Source organism: Triticum urartu, chromosome 4 (genome assembly GCF_003073215.2).
Source record: "Triticum urartu cultivar G1812 chromosome 4, Tu2.1, whole genome shotgun sequence".
NCBI lineage: Eukaryota > Viridiplantae > Streptophyta > Magnoliopsida > Poales > Poaceae > Triticum > Triticum urartu.
Genome location: NC_053025.1, coordinates 274,117,782 through 274,133,419, shown reverse-complemented (window position 1 = coordinate 274,133,419; position 15,638 = coordinate 274,117,782).

The following is a 15,638-nucleotide window of genomic DNA, read 5'->3' as shown; positions in this document are numbered from 1 at the left end:
TTGGGAGAAGGAATATCCTTCGTTGACCATGAGAGCTTGTGATGGGCTAAGTTGGGACTCCCCTGCAGGGATTGAACTTTCGGAAGTCATGCCCGCGGTTATGGGCAGATGGGAATTTGTTAATGTCCGGTTGTAGAAAACCTGAAACTTAACTTAATTAAAATGAATCAACAGCGTGTGTAGCCATGATGGTCTCTTTTCAGCGGAGTCCGGGAAGAGAACACGGTCTCGTGTTATGCTTGAACGTAGGTTGTTCTAGGATCACTTCCTGATCAAAGTTTATTGATCATGCCTTTGCCTTCTCTTCTCGCTCTCATTTGCGTATGTTAGCCACCATATATGCTAGTGCTTGCTGTAGCTCCACCTAATACCTTTTACCCTACCTATAAGCTTAAATAGTCTTGATCGCGAGGGTGTGAGATTGCTGAGTCCCCGTGACTCACAGATTCCTTCCAAAACCAGATGCAGGGACCGACGATACTGCTCCAGGAGATTCGACTGAGCTCAAGTGGGAGTTCGATGAGGACTCGGGACGATACTACATTTCCTTTCTAGACGATCAGTAGTGGAGCCCAGTTGGGGCGATCGGGGACTTTATGCATTTGGGTTTGTCTTTATTTTGGTTCGGTAGTCGGACCTTGATTGTATCTGGATGATTGTAATGTTATATTTATGCTATTTGTGTGACGTGGCGAGTGTAAGCCAACTATGTATCTCTTTCCTTTATTCAGTACATGGTATGTGTAAAGATTACCCCTCTTGTGACATTGCCTACAATGCGGTTATGCCTCTAAGTCGTGCTCCGACACGTGGGAGATATAGCCGCATCGTGGGTGTTACATAAGTATCAGCAGCTGAGTTGTCAATTAAACCACACCTGGAAACTTAATATCTGTAGCAAAGTAATATGATAGTAGTGGTAATGGTAGAAAAAGTAATATTTTTGGTTTTATAGTGATTGTAATAGTAGCAACGGAAAAGTAAATAAGCGAAGAACAATATATGAAAAGCTCGTAGGCATTGGATCGGTGATGGAGAATTATGTCAGATGCGATCGATCATGCAACAGTTTTAACCTTGGGTGACACAAAACTAGCTCCAGTTCATCAATGTAATGTAGGCATGTATTCCGAATATAGTCATACGTACTTATGGAAAAGAACTTGCATGACATCTTTTGTCCTACCCTCCCGTGGCAGCGATGTCCTATTGGAAACTAAGGGATATTAAGGCCTCCTTTTAATAGAGTACTGGAGCAAAGCATTAACACTTAGTGAATACATGAACTCATCAAACTACGATCATCAACGATAAGTATCCGGATTATTGTCACTTCAGGGTTAACGAATCATAACACATAATAGGTGACTATAGACTTGCAAGATAGGATCAAGAACTCACATATATTCATGAAAACATAATAGGTTCAGATCTGAAATCATGGCACTCAGGCCCTACTGACAAGAATTAAGCATAGCAACGTCATAGCAACATCAATCGCGGAACTGTGATGCCTCCGATTCAATCGTACACTAATCATACACGCAAACATGTACGATCAAGATCAGGGACTCATGGGAAGATATCACAACGCAACTCTACAAATAAAATAAGTCATACAAGCATCATATTACAAGCCAGGGGCCTCGAGGGCTCGAAAACGAGAGCTCGATCATAGACGAGTCAGCGGAAGCAACAATATCTGAGTACAGACATAAGTTAAAGAAGTCTGCCTTAAGAAGGCTAGCACAAACTGGGATACAAATTGAAAGAGGCGCAGGCCTCCTGCCTGGGATCCTCCTAAACTACTCCTGGTCGTCGTCAGCGGGCTGCACGTAGTAGTAGGCACCTCCCGAGTAGTAGTCGTCGTCGTCGACGATGGGGTCTGGCTCCTGGACTCCAACGTCTGGTCACAACAATCAGATATAGGAAAGGGGAAAAGGGGGTGAAAAGAAACCGTGAGTACTCATCCAAAGTACTCGCAAGCAAGGAGCTACACTACATATGTATGCATTGGTATCGAATGGAAAAGGGGTATCATATGTGGATTGAACTGCAGAATGCCGGAATAAGAGGGGGATAGCTAGTCCTCTCGAAGACTACGCTTCTGGCCACCTCCATCTTGCAGCATGTAGAAAAGAGCAGAAGGTAAGTCCACCAAGTAGCATCGTTGTAAGTGCATCTAGTGCCACCCCTAGTTGGTTTTGGAGTATTGACGACAAACCTAGTTGAGGGACTAATGTGTTTGTGAGAATTGCAGGATAACACAGGTAGAAGTCCCTCATTGATTCGGTTTTACTACCAGAGATGACCCCTAAAAATGTATGAAGACATTGAAGCCAAAGGTGGTATATGAAGATATTCACACTGAAGACTATGACAAAAGAAGACACGTTATGAAGCCTATGGAGCTCGAAGACTTAGATCTTTCGTAGTTCTTTTTCTTTTGTGTTGAGTCATAGGAACCACCGTACTGTTAAGTGGGGTCCAGGAGAACCAGTCAGAATGACTGAAGTGATGCCTAAACCAAAAACCTATGTCTTCGAGTGAAGACAATGACAGAGAATCTTGTCCAGAGCCAGACAAGTCAGCTTTGCTTGTAGCCCAAGTAAAGTTGCCATGAGAATTTGAAATCTGACCGTTGCGACACGTGTCAGTTCCTTAGTGACCCAGGGTCATTTCGGACAAATCAGGTCAGGTTGCCAAGTGGCTATAAATAGCCCACCCCCTACAACCATAAACGGTTGGCTGCTCAGATTTCAGTGCACGGCTTTTGTCGTTTGAGAGCAACCCACCTCAAAGCCTTTGAGAGAAAATTCCTAGCAAGGAGAAAAGCCCTAACCACCCAGAGCCAGAGAACATTGGGCATCACTTAAGTCTTCTTGTCTGTGTGATCTGAAGACTTATTACACTTGAGGACTGTGAATCCTCCAGACGGTTAGGCATCGCGTTCAGAGCATCCAAGAGACATTGTGGATTGCCAGTGAACGAAGTCTGTGAAGGTTTGGGAGTCTACCTTGAAGACTTACCAGAGTGATTAGGCGAGGACTATGTGACCTTAGCTCAAGGAGAATACGGTGAGGACTTGGTGTCCTGAGCTGCGTGTTCAGGACTGGGTGTCCGGAACTGTGTGTCCTAAGGTTTAAATACCTAGCCGCTCCAACCAGACGTACAGTTGTCACAGCAACTGGAACTGGTCCAACACATCATTGTCTTCAACGAGTCACCGATTTCATCTTCACTTCCTTTTTCTTACTGTTATTCATTATGAAGCCATTGCTTGCTTGCTCTATCTTTTGTCTTCACAACGTGAATGTATGATCTGTTTGGCTTCATAACTTCTTCCCACCTGATCCTTATTACACTGCAGCTGTTTGTCATTGCGCTTTCACTTTATTGAATACTTGACCATGGCTGGCCTAGTGTAATCTAACTTCCGCTGCATAGTAATAGGCATAATCTTCTCTGTTTGTCTTCATAACTCCCACGTTTTGAAGACTTCCATAAAAATCGCCTATTCACCCCCCCTCTAGTTGATATAACGCACTTTCAATTGGTATCAGAGCAAGGTGCTCCCTTGTTCTGTGTGATTCGGTTTAACCACCTGGAGTTTTAGCTATGTCGACTGCAGGGATAATCAAAGTCTCCGCCGCGTGCCCCGTCTTCGATGGAACTAAATATCCCTACTGGAAGAATAAGATGCGCATGCATCTTGAAGCCATTAACGTCGACCTATGGTATGTCGTCGAGAACGGCGTTCCCAAGGCTGGAGAAGGTGTCACTGCTGCTGATGTCAAGAAGTTCACTCAACTGGACTCTACTGCCAAAAATATCATCTGTGGTCATCTGACAAAAGGACAGTATGGCCGTGTGAGTGCCTTGAAGACATCCAAGCTGGTCTGGGACTGGCTCTCCAAGGTCAATGAAGGCATCTCAACCCAGAGAGATCAAAGAATCAGTGTTCTTTGCAACCTCTTCAACCGCTTCAAGAGAAATGACAATGAGAATGTCCAGCACACATTTGACCGGCTCACTGACATCACAAATGAGCTTCAAGCCCTCGGCGCCACTGAGATCACCAAACATGAAATCGTCAAGACGCTGCTGAGATCACTTGATAGTTCCTTTGACATCCTAGCCCTGATGATACAAGAATGTCCTGATTTCAAGAAACTCGATCCATCTGACATACTTGAGAGGCTCAACACACATGAATTTCAGCTTTATGAGAAAAGAGATATCTACGGTCCAAACTATGCGCGAACTTGTGCCTTGAAGGCAAAAGCTGTTTCCTCATCTGAAGAAGAATCTGATAGCAGTTCTGATGATCCTAAAGATATTGGAAGGGAACTTGCAATGCTAGTGAAGAAGTTCCAAAAATTCACCAAGAAGAAAGGCTTCAGAAAATCTTCACGATCAAGCTCAAGGAATGATGAAGCTTCTGCTCATGACTACAAGAAGAAAACATGTCACAAGTGCAACAAAACTGGACACTTCATCTCTGAGTGTCCACAGTGGGACAATGAGAACAGAAGGAAGAATAAGAGCAAGGAAATGGATTCAGAGGAGGAGTCCGCTTCTGAGGAGGCAGAGGTGGAGTCTGAGGAGGAGTCTGATTCTGGCATTGCGAGTCTGGCTACAGCATACGTCGCCAAGTCCATCTTCAACACTGAAGACAATGACTTCATCACCGACACCGATGCAAATGACAAGAACGACTCCACTCCTACCTACTACTTCATTGCACGCGGTGCCAAGGTAAACACACGCACTACTCGCTATCAAACATCTAGTGACGATGACTCTGACTGTGATTCAAAACCCAGCTACAAAACACTTGCTAAAATTGCAACTGAACAACAGAAAGCTATGGAACATATTCAAAAACTGTTAGACAGAAGCGATGATCTGTTGGGTGCTGAAATGACACGATCTGAATCCTTAATTGAAGACATAAAAAATCTTCACGTTAAGTATCAGGAACTTGAAGATCGTCTTGATACTCTCTCAACAACTCATGAAAAGCTTTCCTATGATTATCTTCAAAGGAAGCAAGAACTTGAGAAGTTGAGAGCGGCTCATGAAGATCTTCAAAAGGAAAACGAGTCACTTCACGCCGAACAGATCAGTTCCGCTCAGGAAGGATTTGAACCACCATGTCTTAAATGCATTGAGCGTGATAATGCTACTTCTGTTGCTGAATGTTCCACTGCTACTGCTGTTCCAATATCTTCAACTATTGATGTAGTAACTAACCCCTCTGCTGAGGATACCACTGCTATTGTTGATGAGAATGCTAGGTTGAAGACATTGCTTGAAACAGGGGTGTACAAAAGTCTTAAAGGACATCAGACATTATGCGATGTCCTCAAGAAGCAGATTCTGAACCGAAACCCTAGGAAAGAGGGTGTTGGGTTCGTAAGGAAAATAAATGCAGATGGCTCTTACTGGAAACCTGAGCAGTACCCCAAAACCACATGGGTTGCTGCAAAGGAACCTTCAGCAGATCCATCCAATTTATCTGGCTTCACATGTGCTAACCCCATTATTATTGATGAATCCTTTGATGCAAACTATAAACTGTTTAAGAATCAGAATGGTGAAGTGTTTGCCAGGTACATTGGTACTAACTGCAGGAATGGACCGCCTATGAAGAAGATCTGGGTTCCGAAAAAGTGTCTGGAAGATCTTCCTGTGAATGTCTTCATGACACCTCACTTGAAGAAGACAAACCTCAGACCAAAGGCTTCATACGGTCCAAAGGCTTCATACAAATAGAGGACTCACCTGAGTCACACTAACGCAAATGTTTTGCAGGGAAACCATACTCAGGCATATGAATATGAGAGCGGTTCATTGAACCATCATGTTCATATGACCAAAAATTATTCTGCTTATTCCTATGAGTATTATTGTCCACCTGCAAGACTATTTGCCAAGGCTTCAAAGCCAAAATTCTCAGATGCTGCACTTAGACTTATTGCTTCTAAGCCACCCTTGAAGATGTGGGTGGTTAAGAAAGCTTAACTCTCTTTTGCAGGGAAAGGTCTCCAGCAGAAAAACAAAATCTTCTGATGCTATTGCTGGGGACCTTAAAAATCTTGTAGGGTGCAAGATAAAATGCCCGAATGGCATCATTATGTACTTCGTTCCTGAATCGCATGCTACTCTCCCTATTAGTCCTAATCTGGATCTAAGTTTTCATAACCCACTGGTTCATCAAATGTTTTTGCTTCACAATTCTCTTCGTGAAGCCTATCCCCCTAACTGCACTGTAGGGTACGACACCAGCGCCTTCAAAGTCTTCAGAATGGATTATTGACGGTGGATGTACAAATCACATGACTGGCAAAAGAAGCCTTCTTATGGACTCAACCTTACGTCCATCCGACAAGAGCCACATCACATTTCCTGACACTGGTAAAAGTAAGGTATTGGGTCTAGGTAGAGTTGCAATCTCAAAGGATCAACACATGGATAAAGTCATGCTTGTTGAATCCCTTGGCTTCAACTTAATGTCTGTCTCAATGCTTTGCGATTTGAACATGATTGTAATGTTTGGAAAATATTGTTGCCTAGTACTAATGGAATCTGACAAGTCTCTAGTGTTTGAAGGGTATCGGAAAGATGATTTGTATGTGGTAGATTTCTCGGCAGGGCCACAACTTGCAGTATGTCTTCTTGCAAAAGCTTCAGAATGCTGGCTTTGGCATCGGAGGCTTGGGCATGCTGGCATGAGGAACCTCCACACCCTTGCGAAGAAGAAGCATGTCATAGGCATCGAGGGTGTCAAGTTCAAGAAAGATCACTTATGCGGTGCCTGTGAAGCAGGGAAGATGACAAGGGCAAAACATCCTTCGAAGACAATCATGACTACTACTCAACCCTTCGAACTGCTCCACATGGATCTATTCGGCCCCACTCACTACTCAACTTTTAGTACTACTGCTTGCCTCTATGGCTTCGTCATTGTTGATGATTACTCTAGATATACTTGGGTGCACATAATCCTTTACAAGACTGAAGTGCAGGATGTCTTCAGACGCTTCGCCAATCGTGCTATGAACAATTTTGGCGCCAAGATAAAACACATCAGAATTGACAATGGCACTGAATTCAAGAACACTGGCCTTGATACATATCTTGATACCTTGGGCATCACACATGAATTCTCGGCTCCGTACACGCCACAGCAGAATGGCGTCGTCGAACGCAAGAACAGAACACTCATTGAGATGGCCAGAACGATGCTAGATGAATACAAGACTCCAAGAAAATTCTGGACTGAACCCATTGATACTACATGTCATACAATCAATCGTGTTTATCTTCACAAGCTTCTGAACAAGACATCTTATGAACTCCTAACTGGCAAGAAGCCAAATGCCAGTTACTTCAGAGTATTTGGCTCAAGGTGCTGGATCAAGGACCCACACCACACCTCAAAGTTTGCACCAAAAGCACATGAGGGCTTTATGCTTGGATATGGAAAGGATTCGCACTCCTACAGAGTCTTCAACCTCTTTCATTACAAAGTTGTTGAAACAGTGGATGTGCAGTTCGATGAGACAAATGGTTCACAAAGAGAGCAACTGCCAAATGTGCTAGATGAAGTTCCAGCTAGTGAATCAATCAAGCTTATGGGAACTGGAGAGATTATACCTTCTGAAGCTCATCCTGAAGAAGAACTTATCATCTCAGCACCTGATCAACATGAAGACAATGCTCAGCCTGAAGACATTCCTCCCAACAACAACACAGATCAGCAAGAGCAAAGTCTTCGCCCTGTACATCCTCGTGTTGCCAATGAAGTGCAGATTGATAGAATAATTGACAGCATCAATGCACCTGGTCCACTCACTCGTTCAAGGGCAACTCAGCTAGCAAATTTCTGTGGGCACTTCGCATTCGTCTCAATATCAGAACCCAAGAAAGTTGAAGAAGCCTTCATGGAACCTGAATGGATTCAAGCTATGCAAGAAGAGCTTCAACAGTTTGAGCTGAATAATGTATGGGAACTGGTTAAGCGTCCTGATCCACGGAAGCACAACATAATAGGCACCAAATGGATATACCGCAACAAACAAGATGAGCATGGTCAAGTTGTTAGAAACAAAGCTCGTCTCGTTGCTCAAGGATATACTCAAGTGGAGGGCATTGACTTCGATGAAACATTTTCTCCTGTGGCTAGGCTTGAAGCCATACGCATACTGCTGGCCTATGCAAATCATCATAACATACTTCTATATCAAATGGATGTGAAAGGTTCCTTTCTCAATGGCAAGATTGAAGAAGAAGTGTATGTTGTACAACCGCCTGGCTTTGAAAATCCAAAACATCCTGACATGGTATACAAGCTCAACAAGGCACTGTATGGGCTCAAACAAGCCCCTAGGGCCTAGTATGACACACTCAAATACTTCCTGAAGAGCAAAGGCTTCATACCTGGTTCCCTGGATCCCACTCTTTTCACGAAGACATATGATGGTGAACTATTTGTGTGCCAAATATATGTGGATGACATTATCTTCGGCTTCACCAATCAGAAGTACAGTGAAGAGTTTGGATATATGATGCAAGAGCAATATCAGATGTCCATGATGGGGGAGCTGAAGTTCTTCCTTGGTCTTCAAATACGACAACAACGCAATGGCATCTTCATATCTCAAGAGAAGTATCTCAAAGATTGCCTGAAGAAGTTCGGTATGCAATACTGCAAAGGCTTCACAACACCAATGCCAGCCAAACATCATCTAGGTCCTGACGACAATGGTAAAGAGTTCGATCAAAAGGTATACCGCTCCATGATTGGTTCTTTGCTTTATTTATGTGCATCTAGGCCAGATATTATGCTTAGTGTTTGCATGTGTGCTCGATTTCAAGCGGCACCAAAGGAGTCGCATCACTTAGCTGTGAAGCGAATTCTTCGATATTTGGCTCACACCCCAACTCTAGGATAATGGTATCCAAAGGGCTCAGAGTTTGATTTGGTTGGATTTTCGGATGCAGATTATGCTGGTGACAAAGTTGATCGCAAGTCTACATCAGGCACATGTCACTTTCTGGGACGATCACTTGTATGTTGGTCTTCAAAGAAGCAGAACTGTGTATCTCTCTCCACTGCTAAATCTGAATACATTGCTGCTGGATCTTGCTGCGCTCAGGTTCTGTGGATGAAGCAAACACTCAAGGACTATGGCATTCATCTGAAGCAAGTACCACTTTACTGCGACAATGAAAGCGCCATCAAGATTGCCAACAACCCAGTTCAGCACTCGAAGACAAAGCACATTGAAATTCGTCATCACTTTCTCAGAGATCATGTTGTGAAGGAAGACATTGATATCATACACGTCAACACTGAAGAACAATTGGCAGATATCTTCACCAAGCCCTTGGATGAGAAGAGATTTTGCAAGTTACGGTGTGAGCTAAATATCCTGGAATCCTCAAATGTCCTGTGATCAGGCACACATCCTAACACTTATGCATATGATGACTTAGATGTGCAACGCACAAAGTAAAGTATATCTTCAATCAATGAAGACATACATTCTAAGTGTGAATACATTAATGTGGAATTTGACTTCGGAGCGCCACGATAATTGTGTGCCGTGTCTGGGTCTAATACTTCCTATACGGTGGGTAACGCCACCACCAAACGTTCTATTTTGAAGTGTTTCACTCATGGCGTTACCTTGCAATATCTTCACATTTGGTTTGGCTTCAAACTTAACATGTCTTCATGATTATCTTCACTACGTTGATTATATAGATATATACATACTAGTGTTCTGTCCTCTACAACATTCACTTATAGCTATGTCTTCTTGGTTGAATCTTTTGAACTAAGTGAATGTGATCGGACCCTAATCTCTCTAGGCTTTCTATCTCAAATTCTATCTCTCCAAGTCATATGCATTCTATTGAAACTGTCGAATGTCTTCACTGCGTCCTTGTCAGCAGAAGATATAGAGACAACCATAAAGTCCGTTTTCAATGCTCATTCCTCCACATAAAATCCGGAGAAGCAGGAACGACCGCCTGACAATCCAGGCGTGCGTGGGACGTGGAACAAACCTCAAACTTCCACAAACTGGCCACGCGTTTCTCAGATGCGAATCGCCAGGGGCACCTGTGTAATAGCACAGTGCCGCCCCTATGCCTATAAATTCACACTTACCGCGGTCATTATCTCCTTCTTCCACCCTCGCACGAACCCTAGCGCCACCGCTAGCTCTCGACGATGCCGGCGACGAAGCGCTTCGCTGCCGCAACCTCTCCGACGCCGTCCTCACACCGACCGCGGACATCGTTCTCTCCGCCGTCGCCATAGGTGTCTTCCGTCGCCAAGTTAGGGCACGGAGGACTGAACTGCTCGGCATCATCTCCCACTTCCGTCTAGCAGTTCCAAGTGTGGTAAATAAAACTTCTTTTTATAGCCCCTTTTGATCTCATGGTTCTGTCACTTTCTACCATAAGAAGTTTATCTTCACACAAGTTAGATCTCTCAATCTGCATCTCATAACATGCCTAGTATATTCACTTGTGCTTCATGAAGTAGTTAGATTCCTCACTTGTACTGATCTGTGGGTTCGTACAAATCTGGAACCAACTTCTTATCTATGAGTGAATGTCTTCGCACGATGAGGTCAATGTCTTCTAAACTGATTAATCTTCAAAACCTTCTGAGAATGCATATGACCTCTTCCCCTTCCCTCGCACCTTAATGCTATCACAGGTACATGTCCGTGGGAGAATCCTTCGGTTCTCATAGTCTGCATTCATTTGCAGAATTCCTACAGCATCACATAAATTCTCCTGAAGCCAGTTCCTGTTGGTCCAGCAAAAGAAAGCCTTTGAAGCCTTTGAAAGTTTTGAAGCCTTTCAAGTTAAAGTATATGGCTTCAAAAGCAGCAGCAAGGAAGGGGGGCAGACAGAGACGTGAAGGAACTTCCAAAGATCTGCCTGAAGACCTGGCAGAAATGTATAAAACAGATCCTGAAGAGAATTATGAGCAGCGCAAGACTTGAATCCAATGGATTCGACGCTATTGGGCTGAACAATGGTTCAAATACCGCTTCGTCACCCAAGAGTATGCTGAGAAAAGCGCCATCAAAAGACCATGGGGAGACATCTTATACAAGAACCTTGTTCCCAGGACCAGAGATGAAGCCATTGCTCAAGGCTTCTACCCATGCATGGTCCGAGGACCACAGCCTGATGATGCACATCCGTCGTCACTACTCTGGTGTCGTGACGACAATCTGTTCAAGCGCAACTTCCAGTTTGCCCAACAATCAGCGAAGCAGAACAAGAAGAAATTTGGGTTAGACTTCAACCCTGGTCCCTCTGCACCAAGGGCGGATGGCACACGCGACGCAGAACCCAATATCATCGGTCCGTTTGCCAACCTTGAAGGCCTCATCACCCACATCTTAGTCCAAGGGACTGCCGTGAATGACCCTCCAACTGACTCTGAGTCTGATGAAGCTCCTGCTGTACCGAAGCCAAAGCAATCAAAGAAGCCAAAAGCTTCAAAGCCGGCCCCTTCCTCAAAAATCTCAAGGGCGAAGCCATTGGCAACTGCACCTCCTAAAGACAGTGTGCAGTCTGAAGACGTATCCCGCGTCTCCAAGCCCCAGAAGGCTAAAGTGCCTCAGCCACACACCGGCAAAGAGCTCACAGCTGCTGCCATCCTGCGCAGCGAAGCCATAGATCTGTCAAGTGATGAAGATCTTGGAGATGACGCTCTAGAGCAGCTCATCAAAAGCAAAGAAGAAGCTGAAATCTTCAATAATTTGCCTCTCTTTGATGTCGCCATCATCCACAATTTCATCGACGAATGGTTTGCCTCACCAAACATCAGCTTCGAAGATCTGCAGCTGCCCATTGGCCTCAGCGTCGCATTCCAAGGCGCTATTGCTTCAGAACTTGCTATTGCCCAGCGCATAGTTGAACTGAAGCAGAAAATTGATCATGAAAAGGCTCAGTTCAAGAAGCATATGGCCAAGCTCAGCGTGCAAGAAGTGAAGAGCTTCAAGACCATGTTGCATGAACTTAAGGAAAACTTTCTGAAGAAGCATGCAGAAGCTCAAGGTTCACGTGAGAGGATGAAGTCTCTGGCAGACAGATGTGTGCAGGCCTACAATGAGGCCGAGAAGCGCAAGGCACTTGGGCGTCCTGGCATCGACCCCAAGATGGCCGCAAAGAAAAAGAAGAAGACTGTTCTAGCTGAACCAGAGGCACCAAGGCAAGAAGCAGTTCCAATTGTCTTCCCAACTGCAATGACTGGCTCGAAGCCAAAGAGCCGGTCAACAGCTTCAGAGCTCAAGAAGACAAGAACTGCTGAGGTTGAAGCCAGGAAGAGCTCTGAAGCCTCTCCTACTGCCCCCAGCAAGAAGAAGAGAAAGATCAAGAAATCTCGGGCTACTCCCACAGAGCCCTTGATAGTTGAACCTATTGCTATGGTGCACCCGAACTCAGAACGTCAACTGACGGTTCATGAGCCTGCTTCCACAGAGGCTCCTGAAGCTGAAGACATACCAGCAGCCGACCCCATTGCTGCTGAAGACATTGGTCATCAGGACAATGTACAAGATGATGCAGCCCTTCCTTAGTATGAACAAAGCGAGCTCATCAACATTGGTCGTCCTCTGACGCCAATTGCACAAGATGCGTCATGGGAGGATCGCCCTCAAGAGGATGAAGACTTTGAGGCCCAGCCCACTCCAACCCCACAAGCGTCGTCTGCGTTCCGCAGGCTTCGCAAAGGTCCAAGGCCTCAAGTCTATGCTGAAGACATTCCGGCTGCATCAGCCGAAGAAAATGAAGAAGTACCACAAGATCCCACTCCCCCGCTACACCAAGAAGCAGTTCTCCAGGAGAACGTGCTTGTGACTGACCCTCCAGCTAGTCAAGCGGAGGCTGAAACTGTTGAAGCTGCCACAACACACACTGAAGCCAATGTGGAGCCCTCCCCACCAAAAGCTTCAGCAGACAGCGAAGCTACTGATCCAAACACTTCTGTTCCTGAGTCTGCTGCTGGTCCTCAATTTGATTACCATGTTGAGCACAGGCCTCATGTCCAGAAGCCAGTCCCAAGGCTGCCAAGATTCCCAGGTCCTGCATCAGCACCTGGCTCCTTTGACATCAATAGCTTCAGGGCAGACAATACGTTCTTCAACAGCTCCAAGAACCCCTATTCAAGGGAAAGGATTTCATCAGATAGGTTCTGGAGCTATCCTCAGCGCAGCTACTATTCATGCATCCTATACAACCAAGGTCGCATCTTCCCTCACAAGCGCCTTGATGTTGAAGCCGTTGCTGGTCTGCCCTGCTTAGAGGAAGTGCTGGATTGCTTCAAGCAAGTGGGTCTGCTGCCGTTTATAACTGATGAGGAGCACTGGAATGAAGAGCTTCTGTTGCAATTCTATGCCACCCTACACATCAAGGGATACAACAGAGATCCGAAGACTTGGGCCCTGGAGTGGATGACCGGCAATGTCCATCACGAAGCCAATGCATTCGATATCATTGAGCTCACCGGCCTGCCCACTCCTGGCGAACTCTTCGAGGAAGGTTGTCCACTACACACTGAAGCTCTTGAGAGCATATTCCAGAGGCCTGAACCAAATATGAGTCAGATGCTCTCCATGATGAAGCCACTGCCTCTCGATGCTCCTTATCCAACAGAGTTCTTCGTTGAAGACTTTGAGTACCTGCCCAGAACAATCTATCACATTCTCCGGCGGACTCTCTGGCCTATTAAAGGGCACTCTCCAAATGTCAAGATTGAGGGTGCAATGAAGACTCTGATATTCTGTATCCTTCATGGCAAATGCTTCAACGCACAGGATTTCTTCATACGCCAACTCGCTGCATCAGGCTCAGATCTGTTTGGTTTAAAGTTCTATGCTCCTTGGGTAATGAGACTGATCAAGCTTCACTCTGCGATCTCATATCAGCCCTCAGCCCGCAACCATCGGATCTTCTTGCCAGATGTGGATACCTCTGTTGAAGCTATATATCCTGAGCCTGCCAAGCAACCGTTGAGTCTTCAGAATGCAGAACACCAGAGCTTCACTCAGAATGATGAAGGTGTTGAAGCCATCTCCAGGGTGTATCCTTTGGCTGGCACTACACGTGCGCCACACCCTGCCTCAACTGAAGCCACTGATAGTGCAACTGCTTCAAGACCCAAGAAGCGCGCTCGTGTTCTCAATGACTGAGAGCTTCTTGTGGCCCTTCATCAAAAACAAGATAGGCATCACGACTGGCTAAAGCGTCAGATGAAAAGCCTCTTGGTGGATGTTAATCGTCTTCGAAATCTTGCCACCAAGAATGCTTTCGTCACTCATGAAACCTGTCGTCGTACATGGAAAGGGCTCTCAATGATGTGTACTGAAGCTGAACTTGAAGAGGATGGCTTCACTGAGCGATTCAAGTTTGACACCACACCTCCTAGAAGGGCTGTGATGCGCAACAGACCATCACTTGAAGACTCTGAGTTTTCTTCATCTGCTGCCACAGTCACTGCCAGAATCATTGATGAAGAAGACGATGCTACATCACCGCCACCTGCTTCAGCACCTCCAAGCTCTTCTGCACCGCCAAACACCTCCAACGACCCTGCTGCTCCTGAGAACGAGTAGACACTCTATGTCTTCAAACCTTTTTAGTCCTTGCTGACAAAAGGGGGAGAAGCATATTGGTTGATAGTCTTCAAGCGGGTCCATATGGGCGGGTGCCTTATGTTTTGCTATATTTTGCTTCGTGCTTACAACTCTCGTTTTTGCTTCATTTGGTTCTTTGAGTTGTAACACTTAAACCAGATGGTCCTCTGCTACTTGTTTGCCACCCTATTTTTGCGAAGATAAATTCCGCATGTGCGATGATAAATTCCGCACTTAGCTCATTCTGCAGACGTCCATTTTCCATTATGCATGTCATTATCTTCATATACTTTCACATGCATAGTGGATTGTCATCATAAGCTGAAGTGGATCTCCACAAGTAGAACCTGCCATGTGCATTTGTATTCCAAAAGCAAATTAACTTATATGCACATCTTCAGGGGGAGCCCTTGCAACTTATGAAGACAATTCCTTATCCTTTACAATTTTTCACAGACTATATTCCCCGTTGAAAACTTCAACTAGTTTGTCATCAATCACCAAAAAGGGGGAGATTGTAAGTGCATCTAGTGCCATCCCTAGTTGGTTTTGGAGTATTGACGACAAACCTAGTTGAGGGACTAATGTGTTTGTGAGAATTGCAGGATAACACAGGTAGAAGTCCCTCATTGATAAGGTTTTACTACCAGAGATGACCCCTAAAAATGTATGAAGACATTGAAGCCAAAGGCGGTATATGAAGATATTCACACTGAAGACTATGACAAAAGAAGACACGTTATGAAGCCTATGGAGCTCGAAGACTTACATCTTTCATAGTTCTTTTTCTTTTGTGTTGAGTCATAGGAACCACCGTACTGTTAAGTGGGGTCCAGGAGAACCAGTCAGAATGACTGAAGTGATGCCTAAACCAAAAACCTATGTCTTCGAGTGAAGACAATGAGAGAGAATCTTGTCCAGAGCCGGACAAGTCAGCTTTGCTTGTAGCCCAAGTAAAGTTGC